Below are 24,733 nucleotides of genomic sequence, written 5' to 3'. Positions count from 1 at the left end.
TAGTCTACACTCCATGCTAGCCAACACTTCAGTCATTAGACCAGAATCAATCCACTTCTCTCCATACAGTCTGCTGTAAAAGGCTTTCACCTCGTCAATCACACTTTCACCAGTCACAGGAACATCATTCTCATCCACAATCACATCCATATCTACTTTCTTCCCATTCATTTTTTTAAAGAAATATCTGGTACATTTCTCATTCTTATCCAAATGTTCAACTTTCGTCCTATAGATAATTTCATTACCCTTTTTCTCAATCAGACATTTCAACTCATGTTTTGCCTCCACCAACGAATCACTTACATCAATCCCAGACCTACTACACTTTTGTAACCAATCAATCCGAGTATTCACATCTTTAAATTTATTACGATACATGGTAGCTTTTTTGTAGCCCCATTTCCTGAAAAAAGTTTTAATCTCCCCTTTAACCCAATCCCACCACTCTAACACACTTGCAAACCTGTTTTTGTAGTACCCCCATCTTTGGTACTCTTCTTTAAACTCTTTCATCACTTTTGCATCCTCTAGCAATCTCACATTTAACTTCCATACAGCACCCCTCTTTACAGGTCCACCATCACCTCTGAACACACCCTTCAAACATTCGTGGTCCGAAAAAGGAACCGCACACTGTTCAAACCTTACACACTCAATATTTTTAGAAAAAAACATACGGTCAATCCGTGATTCTATACCTCCTCTGTCCGCCTTGTACGTAGGTGGTGGTGGATTGCCCAGCTTTACAACAGCGGCATCTGAGAAAGAAAAATCAGAAATGATATGTAACAGCTTTTTCCCGGTTACATCCATATTACCTTCCGTCGTACAATTAAAATCCCCAACAAAAATAGTAGGCATTTTTCCTGGCAAAAATAAACCAACTTTCTCTAACAGAGCTAAACGATCTTCTTTTCTCGTAGGACAATATACATTAACAATCCTAATCCGCCACCCTCTATAGTTAATAATTGCAATGATACATCTCCCCACCTCCACTACTGTATAACTATCAAAAGAAAAGTCCTTGTTACCCAACAGAATCCCCACACCATCATTTTTATTTACAGACGAACCAGACCAAATGTGTTGTCCATGAGGCCAATCTTGATCCGTAGGAGCATCAAACAGTCCGCACTCCTGCAAACAAAAGATATCTGCACCTATTTTAGAAACATATTTGAGGATAGTAGCTCTTCTTCCTCTGGATTTAATTTGTCTCACATTCAAGGATAGGACATTACATGTAGTTTTGGGAGCCATGTTCTTACTAGTTTAACCAGGTAACCATAAGCTGGCCATCTTCGCCTCAACCTTCTCCTTCTGGAGGCTGGCAGGGAGACACAAAGCAGTGAGTGTCTGCAACCTCCCCAAAAAAATCATCAACTCCAGGTGAAAAGCTAATGTCAGGGTAGACCCGATCACTCAAAGGGCTTGCACTTGCAGTACTGACAGTGCTCCACCCCTTGTCTGCAAGCTTTAATTTCTTAGCAGCCATAAACTCCCCCTCCTCCGATGACCTGACTGCAGCTGAAGCAGAAAAATCCCCCTGCCCAGCTGGACTACCATCTTTGCTCACCAGAGACTTTGTTGTACCCCATGACAGCGCAGGGGACTTGCTCAAATCCTCCTCGATTTCCCCCTCGCCACAGGCAGCAGAGTGACAAGGGAGATCAGCTTCCAGCTCGGAGACCTCCATTCCTTGATCAGGTGGACATGGAGAGACTGCAGGAGCTTTATCCAAATCCTGAGCAGTAGTAACAGGGAGAAGAACAGGGTCATTAGCAGAAACAGCAACAGGGTGACTAGCAGCTGGTGCAGCCTTAACAGGAGCTACAGGGGCCGCTGCGACCACCTGAGCGTATAGCCTGGTCTTAGTGCGGTTCCTGCAGTCCCGATAGGCATGCCCGACTTCTCCACAAGCATTGCAAACAATGGGGTTGCTGCAATCCCTAGCCATGTACCCCACCTGGTTACATTTCCTACAGGTTGCTTCATAAGGACACTTATCCTGAGTGTGACCAAAAACATTACATTTCCGGCAAAAATAAGGGGCATCTGGATAGAACAGGTAACCAGAATCTTTCCCAATATGAAAAGTAGAGGGAGGGTGGCGGAAACCCCCAGGGCCCTGAGGGTCCACCCCAAAACGCACAAAATATTTATGCTTGCCTGTCCAGAGTCCCTCCTTGTTGGTAATTTTGTGTGAGTACTGAACATAGCTGCAATGCTTCATCAGGAAGTCTGTGATTTCTGCCACATTAACAAAAGGGTTGTGCATAAACACCACTAAAGGAACATCGCCCTTAGAATAAAGCAGGGTAAAGACAAGTCCACTCAGCAAAGAGTTAGTAGTATTCATTAACAAGGACCGATAAAGATTCTGGCAAGCGCCAATATGGGAAAGGACAAGCACATACCGTCCACTTCGTCTGAACTCCTGAAGACAAACGATCTCATTCTTCTTCACATCCAGGATGTCATATAGAACTTTGTTCACCAAGTATTCCAGATGGAAATGCTGCAACTTTTCCTCTGCGACATCAATACGGAAACCAAAACGGACCCGGGTATCCCCGGTCCCAGCAAAACGGACGGTGGCGCCCATCTTCAAAACACCTCCTGGATCACCAAGGGTTAACAGCCTCGCTCACTACCCCCAATAGCAGCATGTAGCCATTTAAGCTACAAGGCCAAGGGTAGCAATTGAGGACCTCCTGCTAAGACACACGATCCTAGCCAAAAGGCGTCGCCTTCTCGTTTCCTGCTCACTACCCCCAATAGCAGCATGTAGCCATTTAAGCTACAAGGCCAAGGGTAGCAATTGGGAACCTTCTGGCAAGACACTTGATCTTAGCCAAAAGGCCGAGAAGCGATAACCAGAATTGGTTTGGGCCTCGAGTGGCACCCTGGCCTATGCCGGACACATCTTAGGGAGCGAGAGTGAGAGGGAGACAAACCCACGCCTACAGAAGACATTTTGTCACCCAAGCCAACCCTTGAAAAGGCTGCTTTGCAGAGCAAAAACAAGAAGAATGGTGCATTTTGCAGCCGCCGCCCACTGCAATGAATCTGAATAACTCCTCCTTTTGGGCACAAGCACCTCCCCTCCCCCTTGCAGTCTTTCCAATTCAGGATACAAAAAGACGGACAGGACAGGTTGCCTGACTTTCCGTCACTGCCACCCTTTGCCATCCTTACCCGTAGAAAGCCCTTTCATCATCCCCAAACCCTAATCTTTTCCCTTCCCTTCCCAGCCCCAAACCCTGCCCTCTGTACCCGTCTCACCACCCGCATCCCTTCTCCTGTCATCCCCCTACCACCCGGGAAAAAAAAAAGCTTGCCCCCTCCTTCCACTAGCCCACCATCCCACCCAAAGAGCAACTTCTGCTGCGCAGCTAGCTTTCTAGGCAGCAGCGCTATTGTGATGTCAGCGGGGGGCATTGTGACAAGCCGCCAGTGTTCCGTCTCTTCATGTTGTGCACTGTTCAAACGGAAAATACATCAACAGGCAGACTACAGAAAAGCTTACTAACAAAGGTTAGAGAGGGGCTTTCTCAGAGGGCTTTTTACAGTTTGTCTATTCCCAATTAGCCGTTTAAGTATACTTAATGAAAGTACTAATTCTTTCATAGGCCGCCCATTCTTAGTATTTGACGTTCCTTATATTGCAGTATCAGGCTTCGCAGCAGGTTGCAAAACATTCATCACCCATGACCGTCCCCAATTGGGCTCAGAAGCTAAATGTCTATCATGACCTCTCTTTTAGAATGTCCAAAAGCAAGCAAACTCTTCCTCCAGGAGGGGGAGCCAACAGACCACTTAAGACATCATCATTGCTCAAAGAAAACCCCAAAAAACAATGCATGATAGGAATAAACAGGTAACTTTATTTGGAGTGGAAGCAGAGAGATAGCACCAGATGCCAATTCTAGATCTTCTCACACCTGTGGTCACTGCAGCAGCAGCAGCAGCAGCTGAATCCACTTTGTCCAAAAGGGATCTATTCCATTCAATTGCACATGATCTAGATTAGACTGAGAACAAGATACTGCACGGGACATAGCAGAGTTGGTCAAGTTGAGCGGTGATGAGTTTGCTATTTGGATGAATAAAGCAAGTAAAAAGTGTGAAAGATAAAAAACAAAAGGAGGAAGTGTGAAAAGTGAATGGGCATAATTGAGGTGCATATGAAGTTGTATGCTTTCTTTCAATTCATTAATCGGGCTAATATGAATCAGGTGAATTGAGTTCTGCTTTTGGAAACTGGGTTAAGAAGGGGTGCACCGGTCCTGGAGGTACTGCAATACCAGGTCAATGCGTGGAGTGGACAGAGCAAGCTCTTTTTCCATCTCCCTGTTCTTAAAATCCATTTAATATATGGTCCCCAGATAGGGGACGTATCAGATATTAAACTGATAAGAACAGATACTACACTTGATCTTAGCCAAAAGGCCGAGAAGCGATAACCAGAATTGGTTTGGGCCTCGAGTGGCACCCTGGCCTATGCCGAACACATCTTAGGGAGCGAGAGTGAGAGGGAGACAAACCCACGCCTACAGAAGACATTTTGTCACCCAAGCCAACCCTTGAAAAGGCTGCTTTGCAGAGCAAAAACAAGAAGAATGGTGCGTTTTGCAGCCGCCGCCCACTGCAATGAATCTGAATAACTCCTCCTTTTGGGCACAAGCACCTCCCCTCCCCCTTGCAGTCTTTCCAATTCACGATACAAAAAGACGGACAGGACAGGTTGCCTGACTTTCCGTCACTGCCACCCTTTGCCATCCTTACCCGTAGAAAGCCCTTTCATCATCCCCAAACCCTAATCTTTTCCCTTCCCTTCCCAGCCCCAAACCCTGCCCTCTGTACCCGTCTCACCACCCGCATCCCTTCTCCTGTCATCCCCCTACCACCCGGGAAAAAAAAAAAAAAAAAGCTTGCCCCCTCCTTCCACTAGCCCACCATCCCACCCAAAGAGCAACTTCTGCTGCGCAGCTAGCTTTCTAGGCAGCAGCGCTATTGTGATGTCAGCGGGGGGCATTGTGACAAGCCGCCAGTGTTCCGTCTCTTCATGTTGTGCACTGTTCAAACGGAAAATACATCAACAGGCAGACTACAGAAAAGCTTACTAACAAAGGTTATAGAGGGGCTTTCTCAGAGGGCTTTTTACAGTTTGTCTATTCCCAATTAGCCGTTTAAGTATACTTAATGAAAGTACTAATTCTGTTACGGGGGGCTGTCTGATAACCTAAAGGAGTATCAGACAGTCAGGGTCCACCGTGCAAAGACTCTGCTGCAGACTATGGCAGAGTGCAATACCTCTGTTAACTCACAGAAGGATATAATAAGTAAGTAAAGCAATTCCTCTCTTACTTGGAGGGTGTGTGGAATGATCTCTGTTAATAATCACAGAGACAAAGGCAATGTGTGCGAAATGGCACCTACCTAGGTCCGCTCTTCTAGTGGTGCAAAAGAGACGAACAGCAGCGTAAGCCGCACAAAGCTCCTACCTGCGTTCGCTCCACTAGTGTGCGAGGACACGAACCACTAGATATGGCACCTGCCTAGGTCCGCTCTTCTAGTGGTGCAAAAGAGACGAACAGCAGCGTAAGCCGCACAAAGCTCCTACCTCTGTTCGCTCCCCTAGTGTGCGAGGATACGAACAACTGCCAGACGCAGTATAAGGAACGTTACCCTAGCGGCAACGTCCACCTACGAGTCGAACCACAAGGCCCAGCCAGACCATGTGCCTCAGGCACCTGCCTATGTCCGCTCCCCTAAGAGGTAAGGATACGGACAGCAGCCGAAGCTGTAAGGTATAAGAACGCTACCCTGCCGGTAGCGCTCACCTAGCATAGACAGAGGAATGCCTAGAGGAACGCGCACAGAGCGTCTACTCTTATGCATGAACCAAGAGGACTGAGCGCCATGCGGCATGTGTCAGGGTCTTATATAGACTCTGTGCCTCATCCAAGATGGAGGACACCAGAGCCAATCCGCTGCCAGAACGACAGGAGTGACGTCATGCTGGCCTATCACCGAGCAAGGCATCACAAGCACATGACCAGCGACCAATCGGCATAGAAGGTGTCAGAGACATGTGACCTCGTGTCAGCGATGATGTCACCCGCACATGTGCAATGGCTCCAAGATAGGACTTAGTCTCCGGCGCTCGCACATGTGCAGTAGCAAGAAATCTGGACTTAGTCTCCAGCGCTCGCACATGTGCAGTAGTAAGAAATTTGGACTTAGTCTCCAGTGCTCGCAGCAACCGTAACAGTACCTCCCCCTCAAGGGCCCCCCTCCCGGCGACGCAGGTAATCGGCAACTAAGTCGGGAGCATGGACAGCCTCCTCAGGCTCCCAAGAGCGATGTTCCGGGCCGTAACCCTCCCAATCTATCAAGAAGAACCTGCGCCCTCTAATCATCTTAGAACCAACTATGGCTCGTACCTCATAGCTAGAGCGAGAGGAATCAGAGGCAGGAGAGTGCACTTCACGAGCGTGAGGTAAAATAGCCGGCTTTAGCAGTGAGACATGGAATTTGTCATGAATCTTAAGATGGACGGGTAACTTCAATTGGTAGACTACAGGATTTACCTGTCGAAGAACCTCATATGGACCCAGGAAGCGAGGAGCAAATTTGACAGAGCTCACTCTAAGTCTCACGTGTTTTGCAGAGAGCCACACAAAGTCCCCTGGAGAAAAGACAGGAGCCGGGCGACGAAACCGATCGGACACCGTCTTCATACGGTCCTTAGCTGCTTGGATCGACTCTTGAGTCCGATCCCAAACCTCTCTGGCATTAGTTGCCCAGTCGGCCACAAGAGGAGGAGGTGCAGCAGCGGGAAACGGTACCGGTACCCTAGGGTGTTGCCCATTATTGAGTACGAACGGTGTCTGCCCAGTGGCCTCAGCCAGCGAATTGTTAAGGGCAAATTCTGCCCAGGGTAGGAGGGAGGACCAGTTATCGTGGTTCTCAGCAACAAAGTGTCGAAGGTATATAATCATAGATTGATTGGTACGCTCAACCAAACCATTGGTCTCCGGATGGTATGCCGAAGAGAGATTCAACTCAATTTGCAGAAGGCTACAAAGATCTCGCCAGAAACGGGAAGTAAATTGCGGGCCTCTATCACAAATGATACGATCTGGCATCCCGTGAAGCCTAAAGACATGCTTGAGGAATAGTTTGGCTAGTACCCTGGAAGATGGGATTCTCGATAACGGTACGAGATGAACCATCCGGGAGAAATGGTCCGTAATGACCCACACAAATCTATGTCCCTGTGAACATGGAAGATCACCCACAAAGTCCATGCCTACCACCTCCCATGGTCTATCTGGCACTGGTAAAGGATGCAAGAGTCCAGCCGGTCTCTGCCGTAATGGACGGTTGCGAGCACACGAGTAGCAGGAACCGACATATCTCTTGACGTGGCTGGCTAAGTGTGGCCACCAATACCACCTCTCCAGTAACTCTCGTGTCCGCCTAATACCAAAATGCCCACCCACCTTTGAGGTGTGGGCCCATGACAGTATATCATTCTGTCGATCAGGCGGAACAAAGGTCTTGCCCGGTGGGATTTGGTCTAACGTCACAGGGGAGAGCGTATGAAAAACCCTGGAGGGAAGGATAAGACGAGGTTCGTCAATCTCCTCCTGGGTAGAAAGCATAGAGCGAGACAGGGCGTCTGCCTTGTTATTCTTACTCCCAGACAGATAGTTGATGGAGAAGTGAAAGCGGGAGAAAAACAAGGACCAGCGGGCTTGGCGAGGATTCAGACGCTGAGCGGTTTGTAAGTAAGTCAGATTCTTATGGTCTGTATAGACCTGGAAAGGATGTTTCGCTCCTTCCAGCAAGTGACGCCACTCCTCCAAGGCTAATCTCAAGGCGAGCAGTTCCCTATCCCCAATGGTATAGTTTCTCTCTGCTGGTGAAAAGGTTTTCGCAAAGAAGAAACACGGCCTTTTTCTACCTGCACCGTTCTTTTGATACAAGACCGCACCAGCACCCACTGAAGAGGCATCAACCTCTAAGAGGAAGGGCTTACTCTCATCGGGTCTTTGAAGAACGGGAGCAGTTGAAAAGTGTCTTTTTACTGCCTCAAAAGCCTGAGATGTCTCAGTAGACCAGGCTTTGGGATTAGCACCTTTCTTAGTCAAGGCCACCAAAGGGGGCAACCAAAGTAGAAAAATGGGGTATGAACTGCCTGTAATAATTTATGAATCCTAAGAAGCGTTGCACCGCCTTCAAGGAATGAGGTTCGGACCATTGCAGGACAGCAGAGAGCTTCGCAGGATCCATAGCCAGGCCCTCTTGTGAGATAATGTAACCCAAAAAAGGCAATGAGGACTGCTCGAATACACATTTCTCGAGTTTAGCAAACAATGAGTGCTCCCTTAAACGGGAAAGGACACGAACGACATCCTGACGATGAGTCTCCAGATCAGGAGAAAAAATCAGGATGTCGTCCAGATACACCACTACTGAGGATAACAGTAAATCCCTGAACACATCGTTTACGAAGTCCTGAAATACTGCGGGTGCATTACATAACCCAAAAGGCATGACGAGGTATTCATAGTGACCGTCTCGGGTGTTAAAAGCGGTCTTCCATTCGTCACCCTTTCGAATTCGTACCAAGTTATACGCACCCCGCAGATCCAACTTTGTAAAAACTTGAGCTCCTCTCAATCTGTCAAAGAGCTCCGAAATTAAAGGTAATGGGTATTTGTTCTTTATTGTGATTGCGTTGAGACCCCTGTAATCTATGCAGGGACGCAAATCACCCTCTTTCTTCCGAACAAAGAAAAACCCAGCTCCCGCGGGAGAGACAGACTTACGAATGAACCCCTTCTCTAAACTCTCTCTTATATAGGTCGACATGGCCTCCGACTCAGGTATCGACAGGGGGTAAACCCTGCCTTTAGGTGGAACCGAACCTGGGATAAGGTCTATGGCACAGTCATACGGCCTATGGGGTGGAAGAACCTCAGCACCCTGTTTGGAGAACACGTCAGCGAAATCCAGATAGGGTGTAGGTATGGGAGAGAGATCAGTAGATGCAACCGCAATGACCTTAGGTGGTAAGGGAAGACATCGGGACTGACATTTCGAACCCCAACTAATAATGCTGTCAGACTCCCAGTCAATGTGAGGAGCATGAGTCCGAAGCCATGGGAGACCCAGAAGGATGTCATCTATACCCTCAGGCAAAACAAGAAAAGAAATCTCCTCTATGTGACCCTGAGACAGGGAAAGGCGCAAGGGAACTGTCCTCAATGTAATGGAGTCAGACAACATAGTTCCATTAACAACACGGACAGGAATAGGCGCCTCTAACATGATAGAGGGAATATTGTGTCCCTTTACAAATCCTGAGGACACAAAAGTCCCGTCAGCTCCGGAATCCACGAAAGCCATAATAGGCCATGTATTCTCAGATAACGAGAGCTGACCTGGGATACAACACTTAGAGGGTGCAGAAGACGTCTCTAGTAACCCCCCTCTAATGGTTACTAGGCCAGGGAGTTTCCCTGACGACTAGGACACTTGTTGGCATAGTGCCCAGCCTGACGACATACGTAACATATAGGAGGACCAGACTTGCGTAGTCTGGAAGACGTATGACCTAACTCCATAGGAGTGGGAGATGTTTCAGATGCTGAGGAAGATGGTAGTGGACCCTCAACAACTGGAATAGCCCGATGCTTAGGGCGTGAGAGGAGACCTCGAGTCTACGTTCCTTATGGCGTACATCGATCCTCGTTGCTACTGTGATCAAGTCCTCCAGAGAAGCAGGGACCTCACGAGTAGCAAGAGCATCCTTGACATAGCCTGCCAACCCTCTCCAGAAGATAGGAATCAACACCTTCTCTGGCCAATCTAGTTCTGCCACCAGAGTTCTAAAAGCAATGGCATAAGAACTAGTGGATAACGAACCCTGAGATAGATCTAACAGTCTCAGGGACGCATCATGGGTAACCTGCGGACCCATGAATACCGCCTTAAGAGCATCAAGAAAGTCTTGATGTCTCAGAGTAACCACATCAGAGCGCTCCCATAGGGGAGTCGCCCATTCTAAGGCTTTGTCCTGAAGTAAGGAGATGATAAAGCCTACTCTGGACCTCTCCGTAGAGAAGCGAGAAGAGTTGACCTCTAGGTGTATCTGACACTGACTAATGAAACCACGACATGATCTGGCATCGCCAGAATATCTGTTTGGCAGAGCAAGTCGAGGATCATGTGCAGATGTCACCATGGTCTGAGGTTTATCCTCTATACTCTTGAGCCGTGACTCAAGTACTTGTATGTAACGGTGTAACTGCTGATATTCTGCCATAACTGCCAGACCCTTGGCTCAGTCCTAATGTTACGGGGGGCTGTCTGATAACCTAAAGGAGTATCAGACAGTCAGGGTCCACCGTGCAAAGACTCTGCTGCAGACTATGGCAGAGTGCAATACCTCTGTTAACTCACAGAAGGATATAATAAGTAAGTAAAGCAATTCCTCCCTTACTTGGAGGGTGTGTGGAATGATCTCTGTTAATAATCACAGAGACAAAGGCAATGTGTGCGAAATGGCACCTACCTAGGTCCGCTCTTCTAGTGGTGCAAAAGAGACGAACAGCAGCGTAAGCCGCACAAAGCTCCTACCTGCGTTCGCTCCACTAGTGTGCGAGGACACGAACCACTAGATATGGCACCTGCCTAGGTCCGCTCTTCTAGTGGTGCAAAAGAGACGAACAGCAGCGTAAGCCGCACAAAGCTCCTACCTCTGTTCGCTCCCCTAGTGTGCGAGGATACGAACAACTGCCAGACGCAGTATAAGGAACGTTACCCTAGCGGCAACGTCCACCTACGAGTCGAACCACAAGGCCCAGCCAGACCATGTGCCTCAGGCACCTGCCTATGTCCGCTCCCCTAAGAGGTAAGGATACGGACAGCAGCCGAAGCTGTAAGGTATAAGAACGCTACCCTGCCAGTAGCGCTCACCTAGCATAGACAGAGGAATGCCTAGAGGAACGCGCACAGAGCGTCTACTCTTATGCATGAACCAAGAGGACTGAGCGCCATGCGGCGTGTGTCAGGGTCTTATATAGACTCTGTGCCTCATCCAAGATGGAGGACACCAGAGCCAATCCGCTGCCAGAACGACAGGAGTGACGTCATGCTGGCCTATCACCAAGCAAGGCATCACAAGCACATGACCAGCAACCAATCGGCATAGGAGGTGTCAGAGACATGTGACCTCATGTCAGCGATGATGTCACCCGCACATGTGCAATGGCTCCAAGATAGGACTTAGTCTCCGGCGCTCGTACATGTGCAGTAGCAAGAAATCTGGACTTAGTCTCCAGCGCTCGCACATGTGCAGTAGCAAGAAATCTGGACTTAGTCTCCAGCGCTCGCACATGAGCAGTAGTAAGAAATCTGGACTTAGTCTCCAGCGCTCGCACATGTGCAGTAGCAAGAAATCTGGACTTAGTCTCCGGCGCTCGCACATGTGCAGTAGCAAGAAATCTGGACTTAGTCTCCAGCGCTCGCACATGTGCAGTAGCAAGAAATCTGGACTTAGTCTCCAGCGCTCGCACATGAGCAGTAGTAAGAAATCTGGACTTAGTCTCCAGTGCTCGCAGCAACCGTAACAAATTCTTTCATAGGCCGCCCATTCTTAGTATTTGACGTTCCTTATATTGCAGTATCAGGCTTCGCAGCAGGTTGCAAAACATTCATCACCCATGACCGTCCCCAATTGGGCTCAGAAGCTAAATGTCTATCATGACCTCTCTTTTAGAATGTCCAAAAGCAAGCAAACTCTTCCTCCAGGAGGGGGAGCCAACAGACCACTAAAGACATCATCATTGCTCAAGGAAAACCCCAAAAAACAATGCATGATAGGAATAAACAGGTAACTTTATTTGGAGTGGAAGCAGAGAGATAGCACCAGATGCCAATTCTAGATCTTCTTACACCTGTGGTCACTGCAGCAGCAGCAGCAGCAGCTGAATCCACTTTGTCCAAAAGGGATCTATTCCATTCAATTGCACATGATCTAGATTAGACTGAGAACAAGATACTGCACGGGACATAGCAGAGTTGGTCAAGTTGAGCGGTGATGAGTTTGCTATTTGGATGAATAAAGCAAGTAAAAAGTGTGAAAGATAAAAAACAAAAGGAGGAAGTGTGAAAAGTGAATGGGCCAAATTGAGGTGCATATGAAGTTGTATGCTTTCTTTCAATTCATTAATCGGGCTAATATGAATCAGGTGAATTGAGTTCTGCTTTTGGAAACTGGGTTAAGAAGGGGTGCACCGGTCCTGGAGGTACTGCAATACCAGGTCAATGCGTGGAGTGGACAGAGCAAGCTCTTTTTCCATCTCCCTGTTCTAAAAATCCATTTAATATATGGTCCCCAGATAGGGGACGTATCAGATATTAAACTGATAAGAACAGATGATATTTCATCCGCAAATTTCAGAAACGGTCATCGGCCACCACACAAAAGCGCAGTGCCGCAGGTGATCGCCTCCCGAGCCCAGGAACCACCAGCCAAAAGGGGACGTAAGCACCAAAAGGCGCAACAATCCCCAAGGCCGGCGGTTGTGCAAGCCCGGGCCCCTCCCAGCCAAGACCAAGGCAAACCCAATGAAGGGACTACACTTGATCTTAGCCAAAAGGCCGAGAAGCGATAACCAGAATTGGTTTGGGCCTCGAGTGGCACCCTGGCCTATGCCGGACACATCTTAGGGAGTGAGAGTGAGAGGGAGACAAACCCACGCCTACAGAAGACATTTTGTCACCCAAGCCAACCCTTGAAAAGGCTGCTTTGCAGAGCAAAAACAAGAAGAATGGTGCATTTTGCAGCCGCCGCCCACTGCAATGAATCTGAATAACTCCTCCTTTTGGGCACAAGCACCTCCCCTCCCCCTTGCAGTCTTTCCAATTCAGGATACAAAAAGACGGACAGGACAGGTTGCCTGACTTTCCGTCACTGCCACCCTTTGCCATCCTTACCCGTAGAAAGCCCTTTCATCATCCCCAAACCCTAATCTTTTCCCTTCCCTTCCCAGCCCCAAACCCTGCCCTCTGTACCCGTCTCACCACCCGCATCCCTTCTCCTGTCATCCCCCTACCACCCGGGAAAAAAAAAAAAAAGCTTGCCCCCTCCTTCCACTAGCCCACCATCCCACCCAAAGAGCAACTTCTGCTGCGCAGCTAGCTTTCTAGGCAGCAGCGCTATTGTGATGTCAGCGGGGGGGCATTGTGACAAGCCGCCAGTGTTCCGTATCTTCATGTTGTGCACTGTTCAAACGGAAAATACATCAACAGGCAGACTACAGAAAAGCTTACTAACAAAGGTTAGAGAGGGGCTTTCTCAGAGGGCTTTTTACAGTTTGTCTATTCCCAATTAGCCGTTTAAGTATACTTAATGAAAGTACTAATTCTTTCATAGGCCGCCCATTCTTAGTATTTGACGTTCCTTATATTGCAGTATCAGGCTTCGCAGCAGGTTGCTAAACATTCATCACCCATGACCGTCCCCAATTGGGCTCAGAAGCTAAATGTCTATCATGACCTCTCTTTTAGAATGTCCAAAAGCAAGCAAACTCTTCCTCCAGGAGGGGTAGCCAACAGACCACTAAAGACATCATCATTGCTCAAAGAAAACCCCAAAAAACAATGCATGATAGGAATAAACAGGTAACTTTATTTGGAGTGGAAGCAGAGAGATAGCACCAGATGCCAATTCTAGATCTTCTCACACCTGTGGTCACTGCAGCAGCAGCAGCAGCTGAATCCACTTTGTCCAAAAGGGATCTATTCCATTCAATTGCACATGATCTAGATTAGACTGAGAACAAGATACTGCACGGGACATAGCAGAGTTGGTCAAGTTGAGCGGTGATGAGTTTGCTATTTGGATGAATAAAGCAAGTAAAAAGTGTGAAAGATAAAAAACAAAAGGAGGAAGTGTGAAAAGTGAATGGGCCAAATTGAGGTGCATATGAAGTTGTATGCTTTCTTTCAATTCATTAATCGGGCTAATATGAATCAGGTGAATTGAGTTCTGCTTTTGGAAACTGGGTTAAGAAGGGGTCCACCGGTCCTGGAGGTACTGCAATACCAGGTCAATGCGTGGAGTGGACAGAGCAAGCTCTTTTTCCATCTCCCTGTTCTAAAAATCCATTTAATATATGGTCCCCAGATAGGGGACGTATCAGATATTAAACTGATAAGAACAGATACTACACTTGATCTTAGCCAAAAGGCCGAGAAGCGATAACCAGAATTGGTTTGGGCCTCGAGTGGCACCCTGGCCTATGCCGGACACATCTTAGGGAGCGAGAGTGAGAGGGAGACAAACCCACGCCTACAGAAGACATTTTGTCACCCAAGCCAACCCTTGAAAAGGCTGCTTTGCAGAGCAAAAACAAGAAGAATGGTGCGTTTTGCAGCCGCCGCCCACTGCAATGAATCTGAATAACTCCTCCTTTTGGGCACAAGCACCTCCCCTCCCCCTTGCAGTCTTTCCAATTCAGGATACAAAAAGACGGACAGGACAGGTTGCCTGACTTTCCGTCACTGCCACCCTTTGCCATCCTTACCCGTAGAAAGCCCTTTCATCATCCCCAAACCCTAATCTTTTCCCTTCCCTTCCCAGCCCCAAACCCTGCCCTCTGTACCCGTCTCACCACCCGCATCCCTTCTCCTGTCATCCCCCTACCACCCGGGAAAAAAAAAAAAAAAAAGCTTGCCCCCTCCTTCCACTAGCCCACCATCCCACCCAAAGAGCAACTTCTGCTGCGCAGCTAGCTTTCTAGGCAGCAGCGCTATTGTGATGTCAGCGGGGGGCATTGTGACAAGCCGCCAGTGTTCCGTCTCTTCATGTTGTGCACTGTTCAAACGGAAAATACATCAACAGGCAGACTACAGAAAAGCTTACTAACAAAGGTTAGAGAGGGGCTTTCTCAGAGGGCTTTTTACAGTTTGTCTATTCCCAATTAGCCGTTTAAGTATACTTAATGAAAGTACTAATTCTTTCATAGGCCGCCCATTCTTAGTATTTGACGTTCCTTATATTGCAGTATCAGGCTTCGCAGCAGGTTGCAAAACATTCATCACCCATGACCGTCCCCAATTGGGCTCAGAAGCTAAATGTCTATCATGACCTCTCTTTTAGAATGTCCAAAAGCAAGCAAACTCTTCCTCCAGGAGGGGGAGCCAACAGACCACTAAAGACATCATCATTGCTCAAAGAAAACCCCAAAAAACAATGCATGATAGGAATAAACAGGTAACTTTATTTGGAGTGGAAGCAGAGAGATAGCACCAGATGCCAATTCTAGATCTTCTCACACCTGTGGTCACTGCAGCAGCAGCAGCAGCAGCAGATGAATCCACTTTGTCCAAAAGGGATCTATTCCATTCAATTGCACATGATCTAGATTAGACTGAGAACAAGATACTGCACGGGACATAGCAGAGTTGGTCAAGTTGAGCGGTGATGAGTTTGCTATTTGGATGAATAAAGCAAGTAAAAAGTGTGAAAGATAAAAAACAAAAGGAGTTTGAAGTGTGAAAAGTGAATGGGCCAAATTGAGGTGCATATGAAGTTGTATGCTTTCTTTCAATTCATTAATCGGGCTAATATGAATCAGGTGAATTGAGTTCTGCTTTTGGAAACTGGGTTAAGAAGGGGTGCACCGGTCCTGGAGGTACTGCAATACCAGGTCAATGCGTGGAGTGGACAGAGCAAGCTCTTTTTCCATCTCCCTGTTCTAAAAATCCATTTAATATACGGTCCCCATTTAGAGGACGTATCAGATATTAAACTGATAAGAACAGATTTTTGATTTAACAGCATCTTTATTATCATGCACTCCTCACAAAAAGGTAACAAACCGTGTACAGTGCCGCAGCCCCGTACACACAGAAATATACAATCATTCTTACATAGCAATAGAGTACGACGCACTAAACTATACATCACGCTCCTATGCTATCCATAACACTCAAGCTGAAAGAAAAAGTTAGACAATAAATAACGACGAACCGGCGATTGGGGGATGGGGGTAGGGGAAAAGGGGGATAGGGTGGGGAAATCACAGGCCCGAAGCTTTATTGAAAGACGCACATAACGGGAAAAGGAGGGAGGGGGCATGGAAGAGGTTTAAACCTCCTCCTCGGCGCTGTCATCCGGACTGTCCATGATGGAATAGTCTCTGAGCAGGCTGTGGATCAGCCTGCGGCAATCCTGGATCGACATCCTCTCCCTCTTCAAGATGAGCCGGTTCCTGGCGACCCAAATAGCGTCCTTAAAGCAGTTCATAAGGCGCCAAGCCTCCTGGATGGCTCCAACGGTGTGAGTCCCAGGGAAGAGTCCATAAAGTACGGAATGGTACGATAAGCTCCCTCTGGGGACGGAGTTCCTCAGGTCATCCTCCAGGGCAACCAACAGGCGCTGTGCAAAACGGCAGTCCCAAAAGGCGTGAAGCGATGTTTCCTCCACGAAGGGGCACCTTGGGCAGTACCGGGTTTTGCACAGGTTCCGGGCGTGCATGAATGACCGGACGGGCAGTCCGCCCTGTATCGCCATCCATGACAAGTCCTTGTGCCCGTTGGTCAATCCAGCCGATGACACGTTGGTCCAAACAGTCTCCAGTGTGTCGTGATGAAGTCCTGGAATGTTCTCCATTTCGTCCTTGGCTCTGATGAGTTTGTGGATAGTCTTTGGCTTCCACAAATCAGGCTTGAGTCCCTCCAGTTGGTGTTCCCTCACAAACCGAACCACGTCTCCGTAGAACCATGGCGTCGTCCAGTTGTAGGGGAAGGAGCTGTCCCAATTGTCCCAGCCGAACCGTCTCCAAAGGGGGAGCAGGAAGAAGCGAGACATGGACTCACCCGCGGAACCTCTCTTGACTCGCAGAGTTCGGCGAACGCAGTCACATACGAAGGAGGATCGCAGGAGGGTGGGGATATCGGGTACGCCCTTTCCACCCTTGCGAGGATCCTTGTACATGATGCTCCGCTTTACTCTGTCCATCTTGGATCCCCAGACAAAACGAAACACCGTCCTGGTAATGGCCCTGCACACGGTGGCAAGGGGGGGCCAGGCCTGGGCCGTGTACTGCAGCACGGGCAGTACCTCGTTACGCAGGACCAGTGCTTTGCCCTCACAGGTGAGGCGTCTGAGGCTCCACAGACCGATCCGTTAGGTGATCTTGGTCAAGCGTTCCTCCCAGGACTTGAGGGCTGCTCCTTCCTTCCCGAACCAGACTCCAAGAACCTTGATGAAATCCGGCTGGATGCTGAAAGGGAAGGGGGCGGAAGAAGCCGGCTGCCAGTCCCCGAAGAGCATGGCTTCCGACTTCCCGCAGTTGACTTTGGCTCCCGAAGCCCGTCCGAAGGTCTCACAGGTCTGGACGAGGGTGTCAACTGAGCGCCGGTCCGCGCAGAAGACGGTCACGTCGTCCATGTAGAGCGAGCACTTGACGCGTTCTGGTCCTGGTGTGGTGATCCCTCTGATCTCTCCATTCCGCCGGATAGCCTCTGCAAAGAGTTCTATAACACAAACAAAAAGAAGAGGTGACAGAGGACAGCCTTGTCTGACCCCTGAGAGGACCGGGAAGGGGTCAGTCTTCCAGCCGTTTACCAACACCGAGCTGTGAATATCAAAATACATTAGTTGGACATACAAACAAAACATGTTACCCAAACCTAACCTGTGCAGAGCTTTGCCCAGGAACTCATGGGAAACACGGTCGAAGGCCTTTTCCTGATCCAACGAGATCAGGGCTGCGTGCACCCGGCGGGCTTTGATGTACTCGACCGTGTCCCGCATGAGAGCCAGGCTGTCTGCGATGCGCCGTCCGGGGATGCCGCAGGTCTGATCCGGGTTGATGATCCGTCCGATAACCGTCTTCAATCTCGTTGCCATCATCTTGGCCAGGATCTTGTAGTCGACGTTCAGAAGGGTGATGGGATGCCAATTCTTCAGGTCGCACCTCTCTCCTTTACGCTTGTACAGGATCGTGACCATTCCTTCCCTCAGAGATGGAGGCATTCTGCCCTCCACCACCATCTCCTCATACAGCCCTAACAGGTCCGGACAGATTAGGTCTCCCAGCGCTACATAGAGCTCTGCTGGGAGGCCGTCACTGCCCGGTGTCCCGCCAGAACTAAAGGATTTGGCGGCCGAGAGCAGCTCGTCCACCGTCAGAGGAACGTCCATGGCTGCCGCGTCTGCAGGGTCAAGATGGTTAGTGATACCTGACAGGAACTTATCGGCGGCCTCGGGGTCAGTAGTCTTGCGGGCGTAGAGTTCGCTGTAGAAGTCGCTGACGACCTTCATCACATTCTCTTTCCCGCATCGCATGCTTCCACTCTCGTCTCGTAGTTCATTCATGGGCGTGTGACCGGCGTGGAGTTTCCTGAAAAAGAACGAGTTACATTTCTCACCCTTCTCCAGGTTCTCCACTTTGGAACGGAAGACAATTCGCTCGGACTCCTCCTCGAAGTGCCTTTTCAGGCTCCTCTTAGTCTCCTCCAGCTCCTCTCTCATGTCCCAGCCGCATCGAAGAAGGTCCTGCAGGGAACGCAGCTCACGCTGGAGTCTCCTGAAGTCCCTCCTCTTCAGACACGCCTGTTGTTGACTCTTTGCCTGAAAGAAGAAACGGAACTCGAGTTTAACGTATTCCCACCAGTCAGAAACAGACTGGAAGCCCGCCTTGTAGGCCCGCCACGTGGAGTAGGCAGCTCTAAGCTCCTCCAGAATCTCACCCTTTTCCAGCAGAGAGCAGTTCAGCTTCCAGGAGCCCGGGCCAATGGGAAAGCCATGGCCCAGCGCACCTTGAAAGTGAATGGCTCTGTGGTCAGAGAAGAAGCAGGGGACCATCGAGTGCCCACTCCGCCCAACCGCCCGAGAGGTAAACACAAAGTCAATCCTGGAACGCAGCGAGCCATCGGATCGGCACCATGAATAGTTCACGGATCCGTGTCCGATGGAGCCAACAACGTCCACAAGAGAGGCTTCGGTCACCATCTCAATGAGCAGTTTGGATGTGACGTCCAACTTGGCAGCCGTTCCAGAACTGCGTCCATCCTCCTCAATCGGGCAGTTGAAATCCCCGGCCATCACTACCGTCCTGGCGGTAGCGAGCTGAGGGCGCAGGGCTTGGAGGAGCTCCAGTCGATCGCTCTTCATAGGAGAAGCATACACATTGATGAACCTGACAGGTTCTCCCGCCCAGGTGCCATCCACAAGCAGTAACCTGCCGCAGACGATTTCCTGAACGGAGTCCAATGTGAAGGCGCTTCCCCTGATCAGCACGGCGACCCCTGCGGACCTACAGTCGCCCCCGCCAGACCAGTAGGATGGGCCATGGGTCCACTCCCTGGCCAGATGGTTGAAGGACCTAGAGGAGGGAAGGGAGCATTCCTGCAGGAAAAATACATCACTAGACTGAGTGTTAAGGAACGCAAAAACTGTCTGACGTCGGAACTTGTCTCTGATGCTCCTAACATTAATGGAAAAGATGTCAATGTTAGCAGTCATTGGAGGAAAGAGAAAGTTAGCGCAGGCGGTGTGCCTTAGTTACCACTCCGGTCGGGCGGTTCTTGCTCTTTGGCACCTGCTGGTAAAGGTATCTCCAGCAGACCCTCTTCTTCTAGCTGATCGAGCAGGGATGGTGCCTCAGTGGCTTCCGACTCCTCCATTTCTTCTTCGGCCACAAGGGACTCCACCATCTGCTCCAACACGTCCGGTTCTGGGAGGAGGCCATCCTCCTCTTCCTGGGGTGGATTGGGGTCCACAATGAACAGCTTGGAAGGTTCTGTGACAGGACTATCTTCCACCTTCCTTTTCCTTTGGCCTGTACCTGAGGAGACAAGAGCTGGAAAATCCTCCTCGGTGAAAAGTGCAGGAGTGCTGAGGCCCTCTGCTCTCATGGTCTGGGGAGGGAGAGTGGGCTTTGGGGGAGGGGTGAGGAGACCAACTGAGGAGTAGGGAAAAGAGGTGGAGGTAGTGGAATCCTCAGTAGGGTTGGCCGGGGGGGAGGGGTTTGGACAGGGGTGACGGGGGGGGGACCAGGGAGGGGGCAACAGTTTTCTTACCCTTCTTTTTCCTGGACTCCGTGGCTGCTGGGGCATCGGCTGGAGCCACGGTCGCCGGGTTCTTGGCCGCCTTGTCCTTGGCCTCTGTGGCCTTGGTCGTAGCTGCCTTGGTCGACGAAGCTGTGACTACCCGATACTGGGTCGCCGCGGCCACCCGTGCCCAGGATTTCTCCCGCTGTGGGCAGTCCTTGTAAAGGTGGGCCGCCTGTCCACATAGGTTGCAAGTCTTCTTCTTTGGGCAGTCCTTGGAGCTGTGTCCCGTCACCCGGCAAACCCTGCAGGCGTCCTCCTTGCAGGTCTTCATCGAATGCCCTTTCCCGACACATTTCCTGCAGTTGTGTGGCATGTCCGGGTAGTAGATGAGACCAAAGGAGTTTCCCAGAGAGAATGTCGGGGGCAGGTGCTGGAGACCATCCTCGGATGCTGGGTCCCTGTAGAGTCGAACGGTTACTGACCACTTACCCGTCCAGAATCCGTTGCCGTTAAGGATGTGGGATGGCTCCCTCACCACTGTGCAGAAACGTCCCAGGAACGTGGAAATGTCTCTTCCTGGGGTGTGCGGGTTCTGCATGGAGACCGTGATCCTCTTCTCATCCCTCTGTATAGGACAGGATCCTAAAAAAGAATGAAAAGGGGAGTCCGGCCTCGATGCGTTCATCGCCTCCCAGTATCTCCTGCAGGCATTCACCGTGGCAAAGGTTACCAGAAAAATGCCAGTCATGAAGGTCTGGACACTCAGGGTTTCCGCCCTGGAGAAGCCCTGATCCAGAATCATCTTCTTGCAGAACACGTCGCTGGACATGTCCGGCAACCTACCATCCACCGCCTTTAGCTTCAGGGCGACCGTCTGCCGCATCCAAGGTTCCAGGGTTGGAGCCTTTTCAGGCGGCGTCCGGGCTCCCTCCGGCTGGCCGGCGTCGGAGGTAGGGGCCTCTTGGGCCGAAGAAGCCTCTGGATGAGCCTTCCTGGAGGTCCCTGGGTCCTGAGCCTTCTTGGCTGCCTTCTCTGGCTTGCTTGCCATGGCTGGTTCCTGCTTGAGTTCCCGGAGCTGCATCTTGGATTCTTCTCCGGGTGTCTTCTCCCGCTGTGTTCCTCCTCGAAGTTCCTCTGGTCTCCCCAAGTCTTCTCCGAGCCTTCGTCTTCTTGCTTCTTTCTGCCAAGCTCTTTTTCCGTCCGATCTCCCTCTTCCGGTCTCGGCTGGGCTTCGGAGCTCGCCTCCCTGATCGTATCTCGTTAAGTGTAGCTAGCTCAGTTTGTTCTGATAAGAACAGATACTACACTTGATCTTAGCCAAAAGGCCGAGAAGCGATAACCAGAATTGGTTTGGGCCTCGAGTGGCACCCTGGCCTATGCCGGACACATCTTAGGGAGCGAGAGTGAGAGGGAGACAAACCCACGCCTACAGAAGACATTTTGTCACCCAAGCCAACCCTTGAAAAGGCTGCTTTGCAGAGCAAAAACAAGAAGAATGGTGCGTTTTGCAGCCGCCGCCCACTGCAATGAATCTGAATAACTCCTCCTTTTGGGCACAAGCACCTCCCCTCCCCCTTGCAGTCTTTCCAATTCAGGATACAAAAAGACGGACAGGACAGGTTGCCTGACTTTCCGTCACTGCCACCCTTTGCCATCCTTACCCGTAGAAAGCCCTTTCATCATCCCCAAACCCTAATCTTTTCCCTTCCCTTCCCAGCCCCAAACCCTGCCCTCTGTACCCGTCTCACCACCCGCATCCCTTCTCCTGTCATCCCCCTACCACCCGGGAAAAAAAAAAAAAAAGCTTGCCCCCTCCTTCCACTAGCCCACCATCCCACCCAAAGAGCAACTTCTGCTGCACAGCTAGCTTTCTAGGCAGCAGCGCTATTGTGATGTCAGCGGGGGGCATTGTGACAAGCCGCCAGTGTTCCGTCTCTTCATGTTGTGCACTGTTCAAACGGAAAATACATCAACAGGCAGACTACAGAAAAGCTTACTAACAAAGGTTAGAGAGGGGCTTTCTCAGAGGGCTTTTTACAGTTTGTCTATTCCCAATTAGCCGTTTAAGTATACTTAATGAAAGTACTAATTCTTTCATAGGCCGCCCATTCTTAGTATTTGATGTTCCTTATATTGCAGTATCAGGCTTCGCAGCAGGTTGCAAAACATTCATCACCCATGACCATCCCCAATTGGGCTCAGAAGCTAAATGTCTATCATGACCTCTCTTTTAGAATGTCCAAAAGCAAGCAAACTCTTCCTCCAGGAGGGGGAGCCAACAGACCACTAAAGACATCATCATTGCTCAAAGAAAACCCCAAAAAACAATGCATGATAGGAATAAACAGGTAACTTTATTTGGAGTGGAAGCAGAGAGATAGCACCAGATGCCAATTCTAGATCTTCTCACACCTGTGGTCACTGCTGCAGCAGCAGCAGCAGCAGCTGAATCCACTTTGTCCAAAAGGGATCTATTCCATTCAATTGCACATGATCTAGATTAGACTGAGAACAAGATACTGCACGGGACATAGCAGAGTTGGTCAAGTTGAGCAGTGATGAGTTTGCTATTTGGATGAATAAAGCAAGTAAAAAGTGTGAAAGATAAAAAACAAAAGGAGGAAGTGTGAAAAGTGAATGGGCCAAATTGAGGTGCATATGAAGTTGTATGCTTTCTTTCAATTCATTAATCGGGCTAATATGAATCAGGTGAATTGAGTTCTGCTTTTGGAAACTGGGTTAAGAAGGGGTGCACCGGTCCTGGAGGTACTGCAATACCAGGTCAATGCGTGGAGTGGACAGAGCAAGCTCTTTTTCCATCTCCCTGTTCTAAAAATCCATTTAATATATGGTCTCCAGATAGGGGACGTATCAGATATTAAACTGATAAGAACAGATTTTTTTTTTTTTTTTTAAAACCATTCAGGTTAGTTAAAAACAACAATATCAAGTTTACAACTTTGCTGTTTATCCAAACTCATCACAATGGTTATATTCTTTTTTTAATTTTCCAAAAAGTATTGCAGTACATATCCAAAGAAAGTATCACAAAAAAACAGAAAATACTGAAAAACAGAGAATTTACCTCTTATTGATACTTCACCAAATAATGCCACTTTAAAACCTTCCATATGCCTTCAGCGTCCAATCCACCACCACCTCTACTCTTATCCCATTGGTAAATAACATAAAGTCTGGAAAGAATTAATCTTACACAGTCGTTAATAGGAACCACCTTCCTTTTAAAAAGTCCCAAATTTCTGACATCCCATAAGCTTTCCATCACACAAGCCATGGTAAGCCACAAAATCCTCTCTTTAACACTCCCACATGCACCAATGCCAAACATAGCCACCCTCCAATTAATATGGTTCACACCAGCCAGCCCCTTACACAGGCCTCCTACACATTTCCACACACTATAGGCGTAATCACAGTCCCACATGACATGTCTCACGGTCTTACGTGCCCCACATCCCTCCCGTGGGCACACATCCGTTCTAATCAGGTCCCTTCTCTTCTGCACATCTCTCACAGGTAATATATCATGCAATGCCAACCACACAACATCCCTCTGCTTATTAGACATACCCGGTGTACTCAGTTTCTTCCATGCATCTGACACATCATTCCCTCTCAAATCATTAATATTACATTCTACCTCATTCGCTCTCATCCTTTTCATCACTCTCTTCGCTGCTCTGAACTCACTCATAGGTACAGCCAGCAAATCATTTTTTCTAATAAACCTCTCAATCATGTCGTACCAGACTGGACACTTGAACGACACAGGCACACGCGAATCCCTTTTTACCCAACACAAGCCATACAGCATCCAGCCCGCCATATACCTCACCATGTAGGCCCCTTTCTTGTTCTTTCCCATTAGGATTACTACCGTCTTAATATAATGAAGACTAAGAAAGATTTCAATATTTGGAAAGTTTAAACCCCCATAATGACAGGCCTTGTATAAATGCTCTCTTTTTAATTTTTCCATTTTGCTCCCCCAAAAAAAGGTAAAAATCAGTTTCTCTACTCTTTTTATCTTTTTATATGGGGACGGGAAGACCCCAGAGATATAAAGGAGAATCGGCAGCACCACGGCCTTAATAATCAAAACTTTACCATTCAATGTCAGATCACGCATTCTCCAGAAATTCAGTTTCCTCTCAATCCGCAATCCACATTCTTCCCAACTCTCCGTACCTCTCAGATCATCATTAAACAACACACCCAGCACTTTGATTGGACCATCCACACTTGTCACTCCGTCCATCTTAACACTACTATCACCAAAACACTTAAAACAACATTTATTCCAGTTGACTTTAAAAGCAGACGCGCCACAGAAGAAATCCAACAACAGCTTTACTCTAGTCATAGACGCAATACTCTCACTCACTATCACTACATCATCCATATAGCCAAGCACCTTCACATTCTTACCGCCACTACCAGGTATTAACATCCCTCTTATCAGTTTCTCACGCCTGATCATACATAACAAAGGCTCAATCACACTGACAAATAAAACAGGGGACATTGGACACCCCTGACGGACACCTGACTTGATCTGTACTTTCCCACTCAAACATCCATTCACTAAGAATTCACTTGTCACACCACCATACAGACA

General features: G+C 49.0%; 3 non-coding genes and 3 pseudogenes across 3 annotated transcripts; all 6 read right to left on the bottom strand.

Moving 5' to 3' along the window:
- Positions 1 to 4,279: 4,279 nt before the first annotated feature.
- LOC142252883 (U2 spliceosomal RNA) lies at positions 4,280 to 4,470 on the bottom strand. Its single transcript, XR_012726247.1, has one exon. It is a non-coding gene; the product is annotated as a U2 spliceosomal RNA (small nuclear RNA).
- Positions 4,471 to 12,310: 7,840 nt separating this feature from the next.
- On the bottom strand, positions 12,311 to 12,494 carry LOC142253276 (U2 spliceosomal RNA). Its single transcript, XR_012726583.1, has one exon. It is a non-coding gene; the product is annotated as a U2 spliceosomal RNA (small nuclear RNA).
- A 1,606-nt stretch (positions 12,495 to 14,100) lies between these two features.
- On the bottom strand, positions 14,101 to 14,291 carry LOC142252914 (U2 spliceosomal RNA). The gene has a single exon (XR_012726276.1). It is a non-coding gene; the product is annotated as a U2 spliceosomal RNA (small nuclear RNA).
- A 1,412-nt stretch (positions 14,292 to 15,703) lies between these two features.
- Positions 15,704 to 15,907, bottom strand: LOC142253290 (U2 spliceosomal RNA; annotated as a pseudogene).
- Positions 15,908 to 21,341: 5,434 nt separating this feature from the next.
- LOC142253572 (U2 spliceosomal RNA) lies at positions 21,342 to 21,431 on the bottom strand (annotated as a pseudogene).
- A 1,407-nt stretch (positions 21,432 to 22,838) lies between these two features.
- LOC142253519 (U2 spliceosomal RNA) lies at positions 22,839 to 23,039 on the bottom strand (annotated as a pseudogene).
- Between the last annotated feature and the right edge of the window lie 1,694 nt (positions 23,040 to 24,733).

This window comes from Anomaloglossus baeobatrachus, chromosome 9 (genome assembly GCF_048569485.1).
Source record: "Anomaloglossus baeobatrachus isolate aAnoBae1 chromosome 9, aAnoBae1.hap1, whole genome shotgun sequence".
Lineage (NCBI taxonomy): Eukaryota > Metazoa > Chordata > Amphibia > Anura > Aromobatidae > Anomaloglossus > Anomaloglossus baeobatrachus.
The sequence above is the reverse complement of the archived record's forward strand: the minus strand, read 5'-3'. Positions and strand labels throughout refer to the sequence as shown.